The sequence below is a fragment of the Ochotona princeps genome, chromosome 2 (genome assembly GCF_030435755.1).
Source record: "Ochotona princeps isolate mOchPri1 chromosome 2, mOchPri1.hap1, whole genome shotgun sequence".
Taxonomy (NCBI): domain Eukaryota; kingdom Metazoa; phylum Chordata; class Mammalia; order Lagomorpha; family Ochotonidae; genus Ochotona; species Ochotona princeps.
The window spans coordinates 126,621,969-126,641,868 of record NC_080833.1 but is presented as its reverse complement, the minus strand read 5'-3'; the positions used below and the strand labels follow the sequence as shown (position 1 = coordinate 126,641,868).

The window sequence follows — 19,900 nt, the reverse complement described above, 5'->3', positions numbered from 1 at the left end:
AATGATCTCTACGGTCCTTTCCAAGTAATCAATGGAAAAACAAAATAAAGGAATATTGCTGAGGCCATCCCCTTGAAATCTCAGCATCAGGATGCTTAATTATCAGTTGTTCTGTGTAAAACTATATTGTTTTGGGCTGGGGCAATAGCCTGTGTTTAAATCCTCACCTTGTATGCTCTGGGATCCCATGTGAGCACAGGTCCATGTTCCAGCTGCTCCACCTCCTGTCCAGCTCTCTGCTTGTGGCTTGGGAAGCAGTGCAAGACAGCCCAAAGCCTTGGGACCCTGCACCTGAGTGGGAGATCCAGATGATGCCCATAGTTCCTGGCTTCAGATTGGCTCAGGTCTGGCCACTTTAGCCACTTGGGGAGATCTTTTTCTCTGTCTTTCCGTCTTTCCGTCTCTCTGTATATCTGTCTTTCCAATAAAAATAGATAAATCTTTTAAAAAGACTGTATTGCTTTGCTCTTCTTTGTGTGGTGATTTTGACAAGTTCCTATCCTTTGTCTCAAGTTCTGTTATGTAGATACACTGAAGCCTACACAAAAGCAAGCATTTGTAATTTCTCTTTCTCTTAGATTCCCTGCTGTCTCTAGTTCTAGACTTCATAGTCAATGGTCAGACCTTTGGTGTTACGTACTGATAAACTGAGCTGGCACACTTTGCTGAACACCCACCTATACCAGCCAACTGTTGGAAACTTTATCTAAATCTCTCAGAAGAGAGGACACCCCAGTTGGTCTTTAAGTTGTTCTACTTCATCTCTCTTTTAAAAACTTATATAAAGGCAACACACCTCACATACTTCATATATACATTTTTAAGTGTATAAGATAGTCCCCACACTACCCTCTCTCCCCCGTTTGCTCCTACCATGCCTCTTCTGCACTCATTTTTCTCTTAGTTTTTACAATGAAATATTTTCAATTTATCTTATAATCACAAGCTTGTGAACAGCACTATGGCATAATGATTAAAAGCCACCATCTGTGGTACTGGTATCTCATATGGGCACTGGTTCATGTCCTGGCTGCTGCATTTCTAATCCAGCTCCCTGCTTATGGCCTGGGAAAGCAACAGAAGATGGCTCAAGTTCTTGGACTCCTGAACCCATATGAGAGACCCAGGAGAAGCTCTTGGCTTCTGGCTTTGGATCATCTCAGCTCTGACCAATGAGGCCATTGGGGGAGAGAACCAGCAAATGGAAGATAACTCTGTGTACATCTCCTCTCTGTGTAACTTTGCCTTTCAAATGTAATTAATTAATTTTTAAAGTATCAATGTTGTTCATATATATTACATGTGGGGAGGGTAGTCTGTATATGCTATATCCAAGGCACCTGTTGAAGAACTAAAGCTAAGTGCCATAGATCAAGTTCCCTAAATTCCTTTTCGCTTGTCTGCTTTATAGCAACTTCCTTCATGATCAAGGAAACCCCATTATCAGGATTCAAATCGAGGAGCTATTGTTTACTACTCAATGTCAAGCAGGACAATGGACTTCTCTGAACCTGTTTTCTCTGATATTGCTTGGCACATGACAGCATTAAATAAATATAAATTACTATTGCTATTCGTAGTAGAAGTACTAGCCATATGTACTCTAGTGTGCTAATCTAGCAGTGTCCCAACCAGTATCAGCACTTCCATGAATCAAAGGTTGTATGGATATAATCATAGCCTGTAAGTGTAACATACCAACTGTATTCAGATCATGACATTCACAGCTGTAAGGAAACAAGAGTTGAATAAAACATATGTCTTGCTCTAATAGTTTCAATAATGCAGAAAAACTCAAAGTACTACAATCTCAGATTGCATGAGATGTCTTTCAGAAATGTGTACTGCTATTAGTTCCACATGAAAAGATATACAAAATGCAACCTAAAGACTAAAGTAATCAGGAAAATGGGCTCCCTTCCATCTTCCATCTTCCATCCCTGTAGAGAGCGGTCACTGCCCAAATTATTTGATCATAAAGTTGTTTCCCACAAAACTATTTAAAGTGTTAAGGGCACACATGTGTTATAAAAGAAGATATTATCAACATAGTTATTAGTGCATTAAGAACAGACAGAGCTCAGCTCTGTCACATCAAAGAGGTGTTTTTTAGATTTCTCCCTGTGGGATGGAAAGAGAAACTAGAAACATACAACCTTGTAAAAATGGATATTTAAATAGGAAAGGCAGATCCATAGAGCCAAAGGTATACAAACACGTGCTGGGACCTTATAAAAGCATTAGCTCTGCCCTGTTAGTGGCTTGGGACTTGACTAGGGATATAAGAAGGCAATCTCAAGTTCACATCAATGTGTCTTAAAGCAGGATGAACCATCACAATTCAGTCACACAGGGGATACTATATAGGTGAAGATAATTCATCTGAAAACCCAAGTCAGGCAAAGTTGCCACTCTGCTCAGTGCCACCTTCCAGCAGATTCTCTTTGCACATGTCACCACATGTGAGTTCGCAGCTGCCTGGGCCAAGGATGGCTACTTGAACCAAAGTCCGATCTACAGCTTGCCCGAAGTTTCTGAAGTGACCTAATGCTTACTTTCCAGAGTGAATATATTAGTGTATTCCTCCCTGATCTGCAGTTTTGCTTTGCTTAGTTTCAGCTACTTGCCAGTCACAGTCTGGAAGTGTTAAATGGCAAATTTCAGAAACTAGGTTCTAAATTGCACACTGGCAAATTCCAGAAATAAGCAATTCTTATATTCTAACTTGCACACTGTCTTGAGTAGTATGATGAAGTTACGTTGTTGAATCATCCCTTTCCCATGTACACTGTATGTACAAGTGCTCACTAGTCACCTTTTAGGTCTTCCAGATGGGTACAGAGGCCCAAGATTTGGAATCATCCTCTCTAGCTTTCTCACGCCACAAGCAGGAAACTGGATTTGAAGTGGAGTAAGCCAGAATGTAGACCAACGTGTATATGGAATGCTGGTGCTAGCAGGTAATTTGCCGGTTGAGCCACCATGCCAGGTCCCAGTAAGTATTTATTATTTATTATTTATTTATTTATTTCTGCATTGTAGGCTCGGAAATGAAAGAATAGAATGATATTTTCTATACAGTTCTATCTGCTTGCCCCTTTCAATGTCCCTAAGTTTAATTAACAGGAAGGAGATCCCAAACTCAACTTAATACTTGGGAATACATGTGAAATTTTAAACATCAGAGATTGGGAAAATGGAATGACAACTAACTGAAGATAGCAGGTGGACATTGGGCTCAAATGTACACTTAAGCATTCCAGTATTTTGAAGCAGAAAGCAACAATAGCTATTACGAACTTTCAGTTACTGATTAGAATAAAATCATTGCCAATGAGTCAGACTTAATTGACCTTCAAGTTTCAGGGGAAGCAATATTTTACACGTGGACACTGAGTACATGTTCTAAAGAAAGACTCATATCAATGGCGACTTGAATTATAGGGATGACTTTGTTCTCAAATGGCGTGACCCCAAGAGCCAGGGGTTGGCCAGGTGGAAGGCAGAAGATAGGAATTCCATCCAGGTTTGTAAAATAGTTGGCAGATGTTGGCAATCTCCTTCTCATTTGCAGATGCCCAGACAGTGGAGACCACACACAGATGCATGTAGAGCACATGATGCCCAGCTCACCTAGGCCAGCAGGGGAAACCGAATGCCTAGTCAGAAGATGGAAGAGAACAGGATGGATGACTCTCCTGGCCAAGCTTTGCCACTTGCTCCTGGGTCTGTGGATGCACTAAGATGGATTTTGTCAAACAACAGACTGCAACAGACAGAAATTCTCGCTCAGTTCTAATGTTCTTAGTCCATGGACAAAGCAGGCCATGGCCACACCAGGACCAGAGACAGATCTCTCCACCCAGGGAATGAGTCTCCACCGCCACCCTTCCAGGAACCCACTAAGTGGCTTCTGATCTGGGCCAGGTATGTCCAGACCCCCCTACCGTTCCAGCTGGTCATGGGGTAGCCCAAATTGCCTCCAATTCAAGGAGAAGTAAGGTGCCCCCAAACTGGAACTGGGAAGGCGCCCTTACTCTGTACTCTTCAAGGATGCGGGGGGCTCGGCCAAGGGGTCCATGACCCACCCAGAAGGCATACCCCGACAGGAGCTTTGGAAGTCGCCCCACCCACTAGCCTTGAGGACGGCCAGGGCCTTCCTGAGCGGTCAACAAACTGAGATCGGCAAGGGGCCCCACAACCAGGGCCAGGGAATGCACCAACACACCATCTCCTTTCAGGATGCCGGGGCCTACAGAACATCCACCGACCCGGGGCCGCAGAAAGCCCCTACATCCCCTAACCCTCCAGGATGCCGGGGGCTGACAGAGCATCCCCTGGGGGCCACAGAAGGCCTCCAGATCCCCTAACCCTCTAGGATGCCGGGAGCTGATGGAGCATTGCCCGACCCGGGCTGCAGAAGATCCCCAGATCCCCTAACCCTCCAGGAGGTGGAGGGCTGACAGAGCATCCTCCGACCCAGGCCGTAGAAGGCCCCCAATCCCCTAACCCTCCAGGATGTTGGGGGCCAGCCTGAGTGGCTCCTGCACAAGGCCAGGAATGTAGCAACATGCTACCCCTTCCTAGACAGTGAGGATCAGGATTCGCTTTTTTTTTTTTAAGATTTATTTTATTTTTATTGAAAATACAGAGAAGAGGACAGGTAGAGAGGAGGATCTATGTCCATTAACTCACCGTTTTGCGAGCCTCAGCTCTCCTGTTCCGGCCGAAGTGGAAGACAGGCCATTACTTAGCGTGCTGGGGTCACGTAGGTGACGTCCTCACGTTGACGCCGGGGTCACGCACACGCTGGGGTCACGCAGGTGTCAGGGTCACTCTCGCGGACCAGTCGACGCCAGGACTCTGAGCCGAGCAGTCGCATGGAAGCCGAGGTAAGCCGCGGGTGGGAGTGTGAGGGCACGGGCCGGGGTGGAGGGCCCTGGGTGGGGTGAAGGTCCAGGGCTACAAAAGGTACCTCCAAAACCCTACCCTTGCAGCAGGCGGGGAGACTGCCCAAGTGGCCCCTTACCCAAGAAAATATTTTGAAGAGATGATACTAATAACAACAAAAACATCGAAATCCGTGAGATATAGTTTCTGCTGATTTTTGCTGGTGAAGTGTGTCTCCTGTAGGCAACAAATAAATGGGTTTAGTTTTTTTAATCCAGTCTACTAATCTTTGGCGTATGATTGAGCTTAAGCCATTTACATTCACTATTAATATGTATGGGTGGTATTTTGGTCCTGTTATGTTAGGAATGGATTGTTCATTGATTTAGTCTTGTGTTGTCATTTTACTGGAATGTTCTTCACGTTTGCCTTCGTTCTTATTGGTGCTATTCCTCTTCTCAGTCAAGAGAACATCTTTAAATATCTTTTATAGGGCAGGTTTGGAAGAGGCAAATTCTTTTTAACTTTTCTTTACTGTGGAAGAATTTGATTTCATTTTCAAAGATGAAAGAAAGCTTTGCTGAATATGTTATCCTAGGCCGACAATTTTTTGTTTTAGAATCTGGAATATGTCACTCCATTCTGTTCTTGCCTATAGAGTTTAATTGTCATTTCTTTATATGTCAGTTGATTTTTTTAATGTGCACTTAAACTTAAAGATGTTTTACTACTGTCTGATTGAAGAGAGCTAGATTATCATGTGTTGTGGTGAACATTGTTTTTGGCCCACTCTGTTGGGAGTTCTGTGAGCCTCCTGGATGTTGTTTCCCAATTCTTTTAGATTAGAGAAATTTTCACTTATTGTTTCATTGAATACACAATTAATCCCAGCTTTTCTGCACCTTCTGGGAGTCCCATAACTCTTGTATTAGGCCTCTGAATAGTGTCTTTCAATTCTTGAATACATGTTTTGGCCTGATCCAGTTCTGTTTCCAGCTTTTTGTTTGCTTCTCCCGGGTGACAGGATATATCTTCCAATTGTGAGATTCTTTCTTCTGCTTGCTTCATTGTTTTGGAGATTCTCCACTGTACTTCTAAATTGCTGCACTGTATTCTTCATTTCTAATGTATTAGGTTTTATTTGATTCATTTCCAGTATGACATATTCCTTAAATTCCTTGAATGCCTGCTTTATGTGCTTCTCATTGTTGATAAGTAGCTTTATAGCAAGTGTTTCAAATTCTATATCCCCCATTTTCTGGATGTCTTCCTTAGTTAACTTTGAAATTGGCATAGGGCTTTGCTCCTTTGCAGTGAAGTCTTCAGTAATACTCATTGTGCCTTTGACTCTTGTACTTGTGGTTAGCATAGTCTTGTACATCTGGTTAGCAGAGTCTTCTCCTTGGTGCAGGTTCCTAAGCTATGTCACCAAAGGTCTACAGTTTAATTTTACTTATTGCAGTTGGTACATGGCTCTTTGCATGCAGCCAATTGTGCCACTCCCTCCATTGAGTTCCAGGTCTGGGTTCTTACATTAGATTTCCCCCATGGTCTCTGTAGTCCCAGCTCCTGGCTCACCAGTCTCCACCTGCTTTGATATTGTGCTGAGGCTGCATCGTTGTCTCTACAACCTTTCTTCGACTTCTGGTTGGAGCAGGTCCCAGGATTAGGGAGACACCAGGTGTCCTTTATAGCTAGTTGTTGGTGATGCTGATCTTGCCAGAACCTTTTGGGCATTAGTTCTGAGGGCCAGACAACCTATTTTGACCCATACGATGCCATAGTCAGTATTATTTTCTTGTGGTACCAGTGCAGTGCATTGAGCTCAGTGTGTTCTGGTGAGCCTAGGACAAGTGCAGTTCACTATTGTCCCCTGCAGTCCTAAAACTTTTGCCATACTGTACAAAATGGTGCCTAACATGCCACTACTAGAGTTCTTGATCTGCTGGCCATCAGATCTGAGGGCTACCCGGACCTGTCTTGGGTGGAACCTGTAGGATGCTACGTTGTTGCAGTTTACTGAGTCAGAAATGTGTTCAGTACCAGCTCAGCATATGCCTAGGCCTTTCCCTTATCTTTGCCTCCTTAAGCAAAATGGTGCCCAATTTGGCTCTAGGGGGTGAACTGGGCTGTAAAATTCACCCTGTTCCCGTAGTGCCTTCTAGGACCTGCTGCTCTGTATCTACTCCTGGTCAAATCAAACAGATGATCAGGATGGACAGTTCTTTGGGTTCACCTCTGGAGCTCCCAGTGAAAATCCTTTCCCACCTGGTTGCTGGTGGAGTTGCGGCTGCTGGTGGAGCTCAGATCACTGTTAGCTGAATGCCGCTGGATTATCAGTCACTGCAGCACCACACCATTGTGTCTGCTGCTTTCCTGTGTCTGTCAGTCTCCAGATACTCCTCTGCTGTTGTTCTGTCCTCTCCTATTTCCTGGAATGTGTCCTCTCTGCCTCATCCTGATTAGCTGTTTCTCTGTCCGTTTAAACATGTCCTTACTCTATTCCATCGTCTTGCCCTTTTCCCATTTCTTCACTGGTTTTGTTTTATGGTTTTGTTTTATGGTTTTGTTTTGTTTTATGGTTGTTCTGGAGTTCTTTGAATGCATATTTTTTAATGTGGTGTTTGAAAATAAGCTTTTGTTTTTATTACTAGGAAAGTAATAAGCCTTGCATATTATAATAAAATATTTTACTATGCAGAATCTATGCTTTACCTTTTTTAAAAAAGAACTAAAGAAGAAATTGTGATAAATCCTCTTGCAAGTGATCTGGACTTGTTCCTGCTTTTCCAGAGAAAACTTCAGTAGGGTGTCTGACATGTGACGAAAAAGTAGACTTGCTAAAATTTAGGTTGATTTCGACCCTTATTGTGTCATCTTGTCTGAGCAGCGGGGAGCGTAGACTTGTCACTGTGAGGCTGATGGTCCATGCTTCTTTCTAGGCCTTTTCTTGCTTCCTGGATGAAGATCATTGACTGTTGTCACATCAGTGATTAGGAATGTGTGCTGGAAGACGTGACTCCAGACCTAGAGTACCTCAGCCTGCTGGACAATGTAGTATGTTCCAGTGATCTGGTCAGCTTGGAGAAGGATGAGGAAGACTGCAAGAGCTACAGGTGAGTGTGTGGAGGGACAAGGAAGAAGTGTTGGTTAAGCATCAATAGACTTCCCATGGTGGTGTTAAAGTATCACCTTCTGGTAGCCTTCAGTCATTGTCTTCCTTCTTGAGTTCCCAGGAGTAAATAAAGATAAAAGATTATGTGATGGCCTAGATCAATGTATCAGGGTTATATTTATTTTAGAAAGGGCTATGCAATTATTTTAGGTATTGAAGTCATAGAGATCCTTTCACAACTCATTGCCTCTGCTGACTGCTTTGCAGCATGGAAGTAACTATAAATAATTTGTGCTTAACTGATCATTGCTACATTCCATTAAGACTTTACTTACAAAGTAAGCAGTGGCTAGATTTGGCCCATGGACTGTAGTTCATTGACCTCTGCTCTGGATTCTTAGATCTTTCTGAGGTCTACCTCATAGTCACTTGGAGAGAGACCACTTCCATCCAAAGTTTAGGGAGCCAGCTGACATACAAATCCCACACACGCTTAGCACCCCCTTCTGTGCCTTACTGTGCACCAGCCATGTGCTTAGCTAGGCTTTGGATAGAAAGAAATGCTTGCTTTCCTTTGATTTGTAGACCATTTTCCTTGGAATGCCTGATGTAAATGCACTTGCTGTTGGTGACTCTACTTCATATTGTTTATTTCACTAAGCTTATTTTATTTTCCTTCTTCATTTTGCATACCATATATTCCCATCCTTGATTTTTTATATATATTTCAATGGTCCCTTTGGCATATGTGGCTTCTCTGTCCCTTATGATAGAGGCTTTCCTTAATGCCCCAGCCAACCAATGTGGCTGAAAGGGAGCAAGTGAGAACAGAAGGAAGGCAGCACTAGGCTGGTAGGTCTTTCAGGATAGAGACATAGATGGGTTTTGGAAAAGGGATAATGGTTTGAATGGGACTTGTTCTTCTTGTTCTACTGGAATTCATAAAAATGTAGGCTGACCTAGAAAATACTTCGTAGCACTAATTTTGTAAGAGATTTGTTTTTATTGCAAAGTCAGATGTACAGAGAGAAGGAGAGACAGGAAGATCTTCCAACCCATGAATCTTCCAGGTCTCCCAGGCAGATGCAGGGTCCCAAGGCTTTGTGCCATTCTCAACTGCTTTCTTAAGTCAGAATAAGGGAGCTGGATGAGAATCAGGGCCACCGGGATTAGAAATAGAACCCACGTGGAATTCGAGTGTGTTCAAGGCAAGGGCTTTAGCTGCTAGGCCACTGTACTGCATTAATTTTCTATGAACATTAATTTTCTATGAAAGCAACGGTATAAGAGTCTGAAGGCCATTCTTGACTGATTTCTGAGGGGAGCTGGATGGGAAACAGAGTGGCTCGGACACAAATCAGAATCCATATGGAATCCTGGCGTGTGAAAGGGAGGACTTTAGCTGCTATGCTACTGTGTCAGGCCCCTGATCACATTTTTTCAAATCTGGACCAACAATGTGACATTGTTAAATCATTGTCTGTGACACTGACATCAGATTCAGGCACCAGTTTTTGTCTTTGATACTCTGTTTCAATTCAGCTCCCCTCTTATGTGCCTGAGATAGCAGTGGAAGGTGGCCTGAGTGTTTGGGTTTCTGTAGCCCATTTGGGAGATAGAGATAAAGCTCCTGGTTCCTGCCCTCATCCTGGCCCAGCCCTGGAAGGTGTGTTCGTTTGGGAATTGAACTAGCCCATGGAAGATTTCCTTCTCTGTCTCTGCCTCTGCCCTGCAATTCTTTCCAATAAATACAAAAACATAAAATAGTACAGGCCCTTGTTTACAATAAAAAGTTCACTAAGTAATTGTCCATCATGGTGATGAATATTTTCATTTTGGGTTTGATAGAACTGATTTGTATGTGACTTCTGTTAGAGAAAATATCTGTCTATAACTGTGTATTTGATAGTACAGTGAGTGCTGTTAGAGGAAAAGAGATATATGCATATAAATACTTCCTACTCCCAGTTTTACCATTTTCCTGAGAAGTTTTAATACTCTTGAGTCACATTTTGCTTATTTCTAAAATGGGTGCTGAACAATAGAAATACTATTAGGAATGGTAGCTGGCATTTGTTGAGCACTTACTTAACTTTGTTGATACAATCACAGTGTATCATGCACTGTTGTGAGAACTGTACACATATTAGCTCAATAACATTCACTCTTTGGTGGGAATACAATGAATTATTTCCCCATTTTTCAACCGAGGATCCAGGATTCAGAGTCCAACCCAGATGGTGGGGGTCAGGGCAGGTGCACTCCCGGAGCTTTCCTTCTTGACGCACTTTTCCAGTTTTTCAATATTCTTTTCTTTTGATGAAGGATTTATTTTGCTTGCTTGAAAGACAGAGTTACATAAAGAGAGAAATGGAGATGTAGAGAGAGCAGTCATCTCTCCTCTGCTTCACTTCCCCCAATGGCTCAGTCTGGTCAGGCCAGAACCAGGAGCCGGGAGCTTCATCATGTGGATGCATGGATCCCAGGCACTGGGCTGCCCTCTGTTGCTTTCCAAGGAGTGTTAGCAGGGAGCTGGATTGGACATGAGACCACTGGGACTTGAGCTATAGCAATCCATGAGAGGTGGTGAAATTTCTGGCAGTGGATTAACCTGTTACCCATAATGCCAGTCTAAGATTCTGAATCTTAGATTGACCTGGTGTGGGATGATGATTGAGGTGTAATTTGGGAGTTTACTGTGGTTGGTTGGGTTGATGCTATATGACTACTGGCATATGGGTGTCTAGAACCTTGCCAATCCCCACAGGGACACAGACCATGACACGTGGTTGTTGGTGGGGCGTGGGAAATTAGTGAGCTGAGAGGAGAAGCTGCTTTTTCAGCCATCCACTCACTAACTGTAGGATTGTTTCCATTTGCAGCTTGCTGTCTTGCATACTTGTCTTGTCGTGACACAGACAAGGCCCCTGTTTTTGTGAACCTCACAGCCCAGAAAGCAGAGATACTAAGCTCCACAATGGGTGGGGGTGTTGGGAAAAACAGCAGTAAGTGTGCATGTGGCTCCAGGTTGCAATGCCCAGCTCTGTCCACACTTGTAGGGGTCTGAGCATTCCAGCGTGAGGACTTCCTGCATGTAGATTGAGTTGTAGAGAGCTCTTGTCCAGGTGCTTTTCTGGAGGCTGGGATTTATGATTATTCTGGAACCTGGCTTAAACTGAGCTGCATCAGCTGAGGAAACTTATGCCACATTTTGTGTCAGTGTGATGTTTTTCTTTCTTTTTGTTGAGAGTTAGTAAGCAGAACTACCTGACACTCAGATTGGCTTGAATGAGAAAATACACATACATGTGTATGCATGCTTGAACAGTGTTAGGCTTGTCCCTGGTAACTTTTGTAAGTCCCCAGTGTAACAGCTTCTTCTGTAGCTTAATACTCATTTCAGTGGCATTGACAGCACATGGATTAACCTAAAAATTTCTGGATTTTCTGTTAATGAAGTTTAGAAATTTACACCAAGTACCAAAAGCATTATTTCTTTTTTTTAAGATTTTTTTTGTTTTATTACAAAGTCAGACATATAGAGAGGAGGAGAAACAGAGAGGAAGATCTTCTGTCCGATGATTCACTCCCCAAGTGAGCCGCAACAGTCGGTGCGTGCCGATCCAAAGCCGGGAACCTGGAACCTCTTCCGGTTCTCCCACGCGGGTGCAGGGTCCCAATGTGTTGGGCCGTCCTCGACTGCTTTCCCAGGCCACAAGCAAGGAGCTGGATGGGAAGTGGAGCTTCCGGGATTAGAACCAGTGTCCATATGGGATTCCTAGGCGTTCAAGGTGAGGACTTTAGCTGCTAGGCCACGCCCCCAGGCCCCAAAAGCATTATTTCTATGTACATTTCACTTGGTTCCCATTTTTGAAAAAAGTTATTTTTTATTGCAAAGTCAGTAGAGTAGAGATGCATACTGCATATATAGATGAGGAGAGACAGAGAGGAAGATGTTCCATACAATGAATTGCTCCCCAAGTGACTGCAGTGGCTGGAGATTAGCAGATCTGAAGCCAGTAGTCAGGAGCTTCTTCCAGGTCTCCCATGTGTGTGCAGGGTCCCAAGGCTGTGGTCCATCCTCAACTGAATGGGAGATGGGCTGACAGGATTAGAACAAGTGCACAAATGGGATCCTGGTCTATTCAAGGTGAGGACTTTAACTGGTATCTACTGTACCAGGTCCAATTCCCATTTTTAAGAGAAAGTCTTCATTATTCTTCTTCTGTAGCACTGATATTTTGAAGGATGTAAGGAGATGTCTATATTAAGTGGCATTACTTTATTTTGATATTTTCTTTGATTATACGTGACTAACAGACATTAATGACTTTTTGTGCCTGTTTGGAAAATGAATACTGATGTCTGTTTAAACCAGTCTTGACACTTGCTAACTTGTTATTCATGCATTTTCTCTTTGATTCAATAATTTGTCAAACTTGGGCTGACATTCTCCTTATTCTGAGATTGAAACAGAAGGGAATATCCCCTTTTGAAGACATATATATTAATTTGAGGGCAATATTTTGGATAAAATTGCTTTTTAAATTATTTGAGTTTTTGGTGGTAAAGATGGAGACAAAGACCAGAATATGTTGCTGATGAAGGCAGAATTTGACATGTACGTAGCAAGTGAGAATCTTGATGTAATATATGTGATAAGTGATTAAAGGGAGCCCACCACCTCAGTTTGAAAGTCCTCTTGGAATAATTAAAGGACATGTGAAATCTTGACATGAAGATGTCTTGTACTGCGTCATGCTTGGTGGCAGGAGGTGGTGGAGTTGTAGTGTGTGTCTGCCTGTGTAGAGATAGCTCTGATTGTGTGCACCTGCTGTGGCTGTGTGCAGCTTCAACTTGGATGAAAGATGGGCAGGAAACCTTGTCCCAGTGTCAGCCAAGAGACATTCAGACTCCAGGTGATCGATTGTGTGTGTGTGTGTGTGTGTGTGTGTGTATGTGTGTGTAGGTATGTAGGTAGGTAGGTACATTTTTTTTACTTATTCTAAATTTTTTTAATTTTTAAAAAGTGTATTTTTATTACAAAGTCAGATATACAGAGAGGAGGAAAGAGAGGAAGATCTTCAGTTTGACGATTCACTCCCCAAGTGACCGCAACAGCCAGTGCTGTGCCAGTCAGAAGCCAGGAACCAGGAATTTCCTCCAGGTCTCCCACGCGGGAGCAGGAACCCAAGGCGTTGGGCCATCCTCGACTGCTTTCCCAGGCCACAAGCAGGGAGCTGGATGGGAAGAGGAGCTGCCAGGATTAGAACCGGCACCCACATGGGTGTTCAACCACCCGGCGTGTTCAAGGCGAGCACTTTAGCCACTAGGCCACACCACATGGGCCTTAAATTTATTATTTATGATAGAATTTCATAGGCTCAGGAATTTCCCTTTTTACCCTCAATATTCTCCTTCCCTCTCACAGTTTTTCTCCATATTGTTAGGGCAGTATATTCCTTCAGTAACAGGTGCAAACCCGTAATCCTGCTGTTTAAGTGTATCGTGATATTGTAGCTGTTGACAGTGGTCCAAGGTCTGCATCCTATTGTCAATCTCTGTTTAACAATTTCGTTAGGAGTTATTTTATTTGAGAGTAGAGATAGATACTGCAATGTATCTTCTCCACTTGTTATGCTAGTCTCCCTTATATAATTTCTCTATAAATATATGTGTATACGGATTTTGTATTTTGCATGAAGGTTGCCTTATATCAGAGAGAACATATGATTTTTTGGGGGGAGTAGGGGAGTGAGTTGTTTCATCGAGCATATGGTCTCTAGCTGTGACCTTTTTGTTGCAAAAGGTAGAATAACATTCCTTTTCACGGTTGAGTAGTATTCCATAGAGTAGCTTTAACATAGAATTTTTTATCTGTTCCTCTTTTAATGGGCATGTTTTTGCTATTGTAGATTGTGTTACTACAGTACAAACAGGATTACAGGTCACATTCTCATATGCAGATTTTATTTCCTTGAGTATATTCCCGGGAGTGGGATATCTGAGTCATAGGTAGTGATTTTCAGTTGTCTTAGCAGTCTCCATACTGATGTCCATAGTGGTTGCACTAGCCTACACTCACACTAACAGTGAAATAGGACAGGTTGTGTGAGGGGGCATGGATTTAGGGAGGAAATGTGCGGACAGGAGAGGAAGGAGGAAGAAGGGTGAGAGAGGGGAGACGGAGAAGTGAGAGACATGGGGAGACGAGGTGTGGAAAGACAGGGAACCTGGGCAAGGAATGGGGTATTGTTGTATGTGTCTATATATATAGTATAAAGGTATATATTTATGTAACTGTGTGTGTGAATTTAGGTGTTTATATATAGGTATCTATTACAAAGGTATGTATGTAATTATGTGTGTGTGTGAATGTAGCCATGTATGAGTTTATATGGGTGTATATTTTGTGTATTCATATGTTGAGATAATGGAGAATGGGTGTGCATGTGTGAGGGGGGTGCAGGAAAAGAGGGAGACTTAGGGGCCCAGGGAGAGGAGGAAGGAGGTAGTGGGAGAGAGAGAGATGGGGAAGAGAGAGTCAAGGGGAAATGGGGGAGGGGAAGGGAACCACGGCAAGAAACAGGAATGTGTATATATTTGTGTGCTTAAGTATATAAACACGTGCTTATAAAGGTGTAATTATATATATATATGTATATATGCTTATGAGTGTAAGTGTGTATGTTTTTACATAAGTGTATATGTATGTATGAATGAATGTGTTTAGGTATCTGTATACTTATGTGTGTATACATGTATACTTATGCCTATATTTACATAGGTATCTACATGTATTTGGTGAAGAATTATATAGATGTTTACATAGGTATATATGTTTATGTAGAGCTATTTATGCAATCAACAAATGGTTAGGTGTATGTGCACACATGCATTCATATAGGTACATCAATTATGTGTGTGTATTGTGTGTTTATGATATATGTACGTATGTACATAGGCATTGTGTGTTTGCATGACTGTATGAATACAGGTGTGTATTTGTTTACTTAGTTATATATTTATGTATGATGTGTTCATTTATTGAAACACAACAGAGTGGGGCAGAGGGGGTATATAAGTTCTTCCACCCACTGGCTCTCTCCCTGCAAGTGGCTGCCACAGGCCACAATGGGCCACACCAAAGCCAGGATGCCAAATCTCCATGTGGGTCTTCCCCGTGGGTGGCAGGGACCCAAGCATTTGGGCCATCTCATGCTTCTATGGCTCCCAAATGTGGGGTAGCTGACAGGAACTGGGTGCTGGGATGTGGCAGCATGCAGCAGCATCTACTGTGCCACCACACCCATGGTAGGGGTTGCCTGTGCCAGGCACTGAAACTCAAAAATAAAGCCAGAACCTTGGCCCCTAATACACATTACAGAACCCTTCCTGCAAGGCCCCTGGGCAGGCCATGAAGAACCACCCTCAGTGTTGCTGGCCACCCTGGGAAAAACCCAGTGCAGCCAGCGTCAGGCCTCTCTCAGGTGAGGATGTTACCTGTGACAGTTGGGTGAGCTCCTTGGGTTTCTGGGATTTTCTAGGGAAGTCTCCTCTACTGCACATTCTGGAAATCTTGACTGCACACACTCTCATTTCTGACGGAGTATTCTTTTTTTCAGGAGGCTTGGATACAGAGCTGCTGGATATTCTTGTATACTCTTGTGTCCCTGGGTTGGTGGAGGGCTGAGGTGGGGCCAATGGGTTGTGTGGGGACAAAAATCAGGAAGGTGTTATGTGTGTCAGGGGGAGGCAAGGGGAGGAGGGAGTAGGGAAAAGGGAGGAAGAGAAAGAGGTGGGTAAGAAGGAAGAAATGAGGGTGGGGAGAAACGGCGGTATAAGAGGAGAGAGAGTGTGGGAGGGGTGGGTGGAGAGGAAGAATGAGACAGAGAGATGGAAGGACTTTCCTTGACAGTGTTTGCTCTCATTGAACCTGAGGTGCCCTTGGAGCCTTCGGTGAGAAGAGGTGGTCAGCTCCTCTCTTCTAAGTGTACTGAGGTACACTCGGGGACAGGAACAGGCAGCCGTAACTCTGAATGAATACACATGTAATCTGGTGACTTTTCAGGCTCAGCACATGTGGTGTAAGTGTTAAGATGCCAGAAAAAGCAGAAACCTAGAGAAACCCAAGATCCATCTTATGCCCTGTTCCAGTCACTGCTTCGGTAGTATGACATCTCATAGTAAGTCGTGTTTTTCTTTTTTGCTTGCTTGCTCTTTAAGACTTAATTGGAAGGAAAGCTTAGAGAAAGTGGAGTGTGGTAAAGAGTGTGCCTGCATTCACTGGTGGACACCATTCAAATGGCCACCATGGCTTAATGTGGGCTTTGCTGAAGCCAGGGGTCAGGGCCTTCATTTGGTACTGCTGTATGGGTACAGATCCCCAAGCATGTGAGCCATCTTCTGCTGAGTGAAGATTGGATCGGAAGTAGAGCAGCCAGGAATCCAGCTGGGTTCATATGTGGTTGAATACCTTGCCAGTATTAAAATGAATCAAACAGTGTAACGAGGAGGATGGTTTGGATGAGGTGGAATGAATGCATCTTGTTTCAGTGCACTTGATTCAAGCCTGGCTACTCCTCCCTGTCTGATTTTCAATGTTTATTTATTTCTCTTGGAAAGTCAGAGGCACAGACAGCAGGAGAAACAGAGATGATCTGTCGGCTTAGTCACTCCCCAAGTGGCCATCATAGTTAGTGCTGAGCCAGGGGCTTATTCTGGATCTCCCATGCGAGTGCAGGCCCCCATTGCTTTGTGTTGTCCTCGACTGCCTTTCAGGCCACAAGCAGGGAGCTGAATGGAAAGTGGGGCCACCACGACATGAACCAGTGCCCATATGGAATCAGGGGCGTGTGCAAGGTGAGGACTTTAACACTAGGCTTCAGCACAGGTCTCTGCTCCACCCTTTTAATCCAGCTTCCTGCTAAAGCATCTGAGAAGCAGCTGGTGGTGGCATAAGTACTTGAGTGTCTCGCATCCACATGTGACACGAAAGGGGCATTGTTGGACCCAGAGTCAGTCTGACACAGCCACAGCTGTTAAAAGCATTCAGAAATGTGCACAATGCATCTGTTTTTCCATCATTCTTCCTTTCAAGTGCATAGGCACATTTGAACAAAAGAGTGTAACACTTTTTTCATATACAAGGTGAGCAAGAGGTTCAAAGAGAAAAGCCACCCAGTGGTTTGATTACAAAGTTGTATTTGTTTATGTGTTTATTTGTTTAATACTTATCTACCTATTTTAAAGATGTATTTATTTTTGTTTGAATGACAGATATACAGAGAGAAGCAGATACAGAAAGATCTTCTGCCTTCTGTTTTACTCCTCAAGTGGCCTCAACACCTGGAGCAGAGCCAGAGCTCAGCCAATCTGAAGCCAGTATCTGGGAGTGTCTTCCTGGTCTCCCAGGTGGGTGCAGGGTGCCAAGGTATTGGGCTGTCCTCCACTGCTTTCCCAGGCCGCAAGAAGGGAGCTGGATGGGAAGTGGAGCAGCTAAGATTAGAACTGGTGCTTATATGGGATCTCTGTGGGTGCCAGGATGTTACCTGTTAGGCTACCATGCCAGTTCCAGGTTTTGAGTATTTAAATAATCCTTGGGGTGGATGTTGTAAGATAACATGTTACATTGCTGCATGCAATGCCAGCATTGCATATAAGGACCAGTTATGCTCTGATGTTCCCTTTCTGAGCTAGCTTCCTGCTACTGTGCTTAGAAGATAACATAAAATGTCCCAGTTCCTTGGATGCCTGCAGCCCTGAGGAGGATCTGAATGGAATTCCAGGCTCCTGGTTTTGGCTGGACCTTGCTAATTATTGTGGCCATAGGGGAGTAAACAAGTGGAGGGAAGATCTCAGTCTATCTGTTTTTAACTCTTGTACTGTGATTGTCACATTTAAGCAAATAATAAATTCTTTTGAAAGAATTTAAAAGGGCCTGGTATGGTAGCATAGTGGCTAAAGTCTTGACCTTGCATGAGCCAGGATCCTCTGTGTTTGCTGGTCCATTTGTCCTGGGTATTCCACTTTTGATCCTGCTCCCTGCCTGTGACCTGGGAAAGCAGTAGAAGACAGCCCAGAGTCTTGGGACCCTGCATCTGCATGCAAGACCCTGAAGAAGCTCTTGCCTCCTGGCTTCTGGCTTCAGATCATTTCAGTTCAGACTCTTGAGGCCAATTGGGTAGTGAACCAGTGGGTGAAAAATTCTTCGCTCTGTCTCCTTATCTCTGTAAATCTGAATTGCCAATAAGTAAATAAATATTAAAAAGAACTACAGTTATCAATTTAAAAACAATAATTGTATTGTATAGTGTGTAGATTGGAACTGTTTCACTGTTTTAGATGGCTCACTGTTAGTTTGAGAGGATGATTCTGAGTTTAAACAAATTAGAGTGAATTTTGATCGGCATGTACATGAATGCTAACATAAGGTACAGTGCAGTATTTGAGTACATATGTGGCATACGCTGAGTAAACCAGGTGCCCAGGTTTGGTTTCAACAGCACAGGGTTCCTCCATTCCTATTCATTTTCATGAATTAGTCCTGGCCACCTGAGCCCAAGACCCTGCCTTCTCTGGTAATTATAAGTAACATTAAAACTGCCTCCTGGAGCAAGTTATTACTTCCAAGAATAATAGTGTCTGTTACTACAAGAAACTAATTAACAGCATGCAATGAGGGGGGAAATTTCAATTAATTAGTGCCTTAATAAGCACTTGCGAGTTCTCTGGGCTTGGCTTGGTGGTTGGAATTGGAGGGATGGGGAGCTCCCTGGGAGAGGAGCTGATGGTGGGAATTTGGAAATGGGTGGGGTTTTGCAGGGGCCTGATAGAGAGAGAGAGAGAGAGAGAGAGAGAGAGAGAGAGAGAGAGAGAGAGAGGAAGAGGATCCCAGTTCTGTTTCTGGGAGTGTTTGACAGAGCAGGGTCATGGACTCCGCTAGTAGCAAAGCAGGGGGCAGGGGGTGCCCAAGGCATTGTTTTAGCAGCAGCTGGGAGGGAGAAAGAGCTGTGTCTGTCTGTCCTGGGGGTTGGAGTGGGATGGGCGGGAGGGAACACAAGGACCTCTTCTCCCTCGCAGAATCCTGCACACCCAGCCCCTTCCAGTCCTGCTGACCCAGTCCAAGACAAGCCCCACCTACAGCCCATTTTGAAGTCCAATGGCAGCTGCCTTCCGGGTGATTCTCCTGCCTGTGCTTTTTAACCCTCTGTTGTGCTCTTCCTGTGATACCTGCAGTAGCCTGCCTAGGGCCTGACCCTGCTGCTCCTGCACCTTCACTGACCTGCACCACTGTCCTACCTGACAGGAGGGCAGGACCCCACACTAAGCCGCGAAGGCCCTGGCCAGGTTCATGCAGCCGTCATGTGCTTTGAGTTATTGCAAAGAGGCAAGTGTGGAGTTGGCACTTGCAATCCTCTGTCATGCCCATGCAGACAACGCTTGCCCTAGTCCATCAAGGTGTCTCGTTTGACTTCTGATCAGCTACACGCAGCCCATGACCAGAGCCACCCGAGGCCACGGTCAGGGAGGGGTCCTCAGCTTGAGCTCAGAGGGAGGAGGTCGCAGTCCCTGAGTCTCCTCCCTCATTACAGCCCTTTTGACACCTGCCCGGGACTCGCTGAATGCAGGATGTGAGGACACAGGGCCGGCAGCCAGTGTGGGAGGACACCCTGTGGAGCCCTGGTTTGTCCTGTAGAATGGGAGGTTGGTTGTCAGCTGTTGACATTTGAATACATCATTTTTAGTTATAATTTTTTATCGGAGAAGCAGAGAGAGAATGAGCGAGTGAGGGGGAGGCAAAGAAATATTTAGATAAACAGAGCTCTCAAACTGATGGCACCTCCCCCAGATGCCCTCAGCAGCCAGGAGCTGAATCCAGGGCTCCCACATGGG

General features: G+C 44.2%; 1 non-coding gene across 1 annotated transcript; it reads right to left on the bottom strand.

Moving 5' to 3' along the window:
- Positions 1 to 3,034: 3,034 nt before the first annotated feature.
- LOC131479714 (small nucleolar RNA SNORA36 family) lies at positions 3,035 to 3,161 on the bottom strand. The gene has a single exon (XR_009245065.1). It is a non-coding gene; the product is annotated as a small nucleolar RNA SNORA36 family (small nucleolar RNA).
- Between the last annotated feature and the right edge of the window lie 16,739 nt (positions 3,162 to 19,900).